Raw genomic sequence first — 4,138 nt, 5'->3', positions numbered from 1 at the left:
TTGCAAGTCTGCAATTAGGGTTTTTGTGCTTTTAAATAAATATTTAAGCAAGCTTTAATTTGGAGAGCGAGTTCAAAATGTGAGCATATGCACTCAGTTTGGAGGCTGTAGTTACTAAAACAAGGAATATGACCTACTTAAATGACTTACAATCAAAGAGAAAGACAAAAGAGGATCAGGGTGAAGAGTTTGGTGAGCAGAAAACATCCATTGCGCGCTGTCACGCATTGCATGATAGCCCATATGATGACAGCAATTACGCATGTGATCTTGAAGCTAAAAGACCCTTGGATGGTTTTCCTTTGGTTTGAAGCTTAATTGAAAATGTACAAATACCAAGGCTTTGCTTGGCAATGATAAAATCTTAATTGGAGCAGGAAAAAATGAAGAGAAGATTGTAAATAAGTTATTCTTCCCACAATGTTTTGTTTGGTTCAGAGTGCCCAATGAAAATTTTCAACTTGCACAGCAACGAGGTTTTGATTGGTTCAAAGTGCAGAGTGGAATGTTTTTAACCTTCGTACTGCAAACATGCTGCAGTGCCTGCAGAGCTGCATATTGTCTTTTATTTTAGCTCATTACAGATCATTAGCTAATTTTACCTTGTAATGTACCTCATTGTAGGTCATTGTAGCTCGACATTGTCGGTCATTCCTTGTTTTCGAAACTATGGTTTGGAGACAAAATTTTCAGTGTTCTTGTTCTTGTTGTGAAGTAAGCATGTTAGGAAATGAACTTTTTTGCAAGTGCTTTTCAGGTGACTCGTACTCCAATCTAAAAGTTACTGCTGGCGTTTGAACAGATACTCATTGTTTTTAAAGGAAACTTCCACTCCTAGTTACTGTTAGCGTTTGAACAGATACTCATTGTTTTAAAGGAAACTTCCACTCCTACAAAAGAATCGCTTCAAACTGGAGGAACAAATTTTTGCGATCAAATTTGTTTGAAATTTCTCAGAAAAACACAAATCTGAGGTGCTCATTTGCCCTTTGAAATTCTTCTGGTGGCCCTATTGTTCTGACACATAGAGCTCTTGTATAATAACAATTATTAGGGTAACAGTGATATGCCCTACTACAAGATGGCAGTGCCTGGGAAATTTGGAAACAAAAATAACTGATTCTGAAATATGATTCTTTCAGATACAAGTGTTTTCTGTAAACATGATTTCTTACCAATTAGAGGGCGGACACAGAGGTTGTTAAGTGGAACTTTCACTCTTACTACAGAAGAAGTTTAAAGCCAAGGAAATTTGTTTTTAAAGAAGTGTTTATGTCAGGAAAAGTGAATTTGAAAATCACTTGTTTTCACTTTCAAATTTTGCAGCTTCCACCATCTTGAATAATTATGATGTGTTACGGTTGCCCTATTGTTCTGACACAAAGAGCTTTTGCCTAGTAACAATAGGGCAACCGTAACACTCACAATGGACCTCTTTAGCTTGCACGTTTTGTTTTCCCATTTCAGACCACATGATGTTCCCAAGGGAATTTTCTTTTTGTTTTTACATAAGTTATGCATACATATGCACGTGCAGAAGACGACATTTGAAAGAAACTGTTCCCTGGAGTAACATCACGTGGTCTGAAATGGGTAAACAAAACGTACAAGCTAAAGAGGTCCATTATTCAAGATAGTGATGCCTGCAAAATTTTAAAACAAAACTAAGGGATTCTAAAACCTATTATTTTCTTTTGGATACTGACACTTTCTTTGAAACTATTTTAGATTGGCTCGACTGTTGAGGTGGAGGCTCCCTTTAACCCATTTACTTCTCAACTGCCCCCGTCATTGATGAATAAACTTGTCTGGCGTCAGACAGTAAACTCTAAGGTCATGTTCTATTGGGATCAGCTGATTCAACTGCGACCGGTTTAGGTTGAAGCGGTTGAGGTTTCCGAATAGAACACTTTTCCAACCGTTTTTGGTTGAAATGCGGTAATTCCTGGGAATAGTCATTACCAGACTTCTCAGCATTGACAGGTTGAGGGAAAGCAACACTGTAGGATTGCTCGGTCGACTTTAAATGGCCCGCGTAAACAACAGCCGTCGCTGCCAATGCTTTTTCAACCGTTTCAACCTAGTTTGATGCCGGTTGAAAAAGTTGTTCAACCAAACCAACCGAAAATGTTTTTTTTCCGAATAGAACACTAAAAAAGCCAATCAACACAACTGACTAAAAACGGTTGATCCCAGTAGAACACGACCTAAGTCTCACACCCAGGAGTCAATGGATTAAAGGTCTTTTGTTGGAGTGGGATTGTCTTTTTAAAAGGTCATCAAGAAGGCATAACTGCTTTGAGTTTCCCTTTGTGGTGAAACTACATGAAGTAAACCGATCTCTTACCAAGAAAGAAGAAAAAATAAAGAAAAGTTTCACATGAGCTGGATGATCCAGTATCTTTTGTTTTCCACACAACATCAATTGAGGTACTTGAGATGATTGCTGAAAAGCAAAATGTTTAATTGAAATTGGTGCCTAGACCTAAATACTCTAGATCTGTGGCAAAATTCTGTGCATCTCTGATAACGTAGGAAATGCCGCATAAGGTTTTGGTGGATGTCATCTACAGTGGAACCTTTGTTGGATGGGCTCTGCATAAATTATGAAAATTGCTCTTAAACCCTTAACAGTAAAATGCAATAGAAATGCACAATATTTTTCGAAATCTATTTGTAACATTATATTACATTGCCCCTTTGGACTATTTAAATTCCATGCCACTTTCCTTTGCTGGCTTCCAACCATTTGTTCATGGCTTTTGCCATTTCCCTTTTCAACTAAATAACATTACAAAGTGAAGATTTCCTTAACTACTTAATTTAACAAATAGATTCCATGTTGCCATGTGTCTGTTCAGTAATAGATCACAGATGTCAAAATGTGGTAAGAACAAAGAAGTGGCTATCACTGACATTCTTACCACATTTTGAGGCCTTCTGTGATCTATTACTGAACAGACGCAGGGCAACATGGAATCTACTTGTAATGTATCAAATGACTTATTGAGGACATAGCTCTGCGTCTGTTTGTCCACATTTCTCAATTATTATCAGTAACAATATACCGGTACATATGTACTTTTAAAGGAAAATTTAGTGGCAAGAAATCAGAAAGCTTGTTTGACATGAGCTCCACTAATAGATCATAGGTGAGAACCACTTAATATGCATGCATTATTGAGCTTATTAATAATATAATAATTACATAATCCTTATAATTTTCTACATCAAGATGAAGTAAAACATGAGCTAGGTTGTTACCGCACTTCGTTTATAATGTCCACATAATATATAGATTTCGCCACGCCTAAAAGCGGATCTCCCAGTATTTTTATTCTTACAATATTAAGGGCACTTTCCTTTTGCCAGACCCATCAGTTTGCAGAAGAAAATGCAAGAATTTGAAGGAACACTTGCATGATAATCCCTCTCATTCTTCTGGAGGAGTATATGTCATCTCCGAAGTGTGTTAATTTGAAGGCGTTGTAAAGTTAGTCCTTCCAAATGATGGGTGTAGTTGGTCAGTTCTGTCAAATGGAAAGCATCCCAAGTTAACCTTGCTTGAGCCTGTGATCCAAACGAAACCCAGTATCTGGTCAGCGGTCAACTTAAAAAAAAAAAACAGCTGACCTCAATGAATTCTAAACTTGAGACTGTGATATGGTCACATGATACTGGTCACATTGGCATACATGGAGGAGTGGACGTAGGGGGACCAAAAACCAATGGTGCTCAGTGTGCACACCTCCTCCATTGTGTACAGGGACAAAGGTTAAACTTTAGTCTGGAGGAAATCCTGGGAGAACATGTGATAGCTTTATAATTTTTTCTTTCCTTCTTATGATTCATTCCTGTACTTCCTGGACTGCTCGACTTAACAAATTGCTGTCCTTTTTTGAGATAACTGCTTGGATTTTTTAAAAATGAATATTTCACACTGTTTAATGGTCTACTGACACTTTCACATCATTGTCATTGGTGAATGTTATCACTGCTTGGTTAAGACATCCTTTTTGTCCATTTGACTTGGCACAGTAGAAAGTCATGCATTTTCCATTGAAGAAAATATTCAGACTTTCAAGCACAACGACAAGACAGAGGGTCTGATATCTGAACCACTGTACCATCAATACTT

At 37.5% G+C, this 4,138-nt stretch overlaps 1 protein-coding gene across 1 annotated transcript in view; it reads right to left on the bottom strand.

Moving 5' to 3' along the window:
* Nucleotides 1-2,443: 2,443 nt before the first annotated feature.
* Nucleotides 2,444-4,138, bottom strand: part of LOC137968014 (uncharacterized) — a 15,768-nt gene continuing 14,073 nt past the window's right edge. Inside the window, exon 7 of the mRNA XM_068814625.1 lies at nt 2,444-4,138. This exon is cut by the window's right edge and continues 177 nt beyond it. The gene's annotated coding sequence lies outside the window, so the exon portion shown is untranslated.

Source organism: Montipora foliosa, chromosome 8 (genome assembly GCF_036669935.1).
Source record: "Montipora foliosa isolate CH-2021 chromosome 8, ASM3666993v2, whole genome shotgun sequence".
NCBI classification, from domain to species: Eukaryota; Metazoa; Cnidaria; class Anthozoa; order Scleractinia; family Acroporidae; genus Montipora; species Montipora foliosa.
This window is presented reverse-complemented; position numbering and strand designations above follow the sequence as displayed.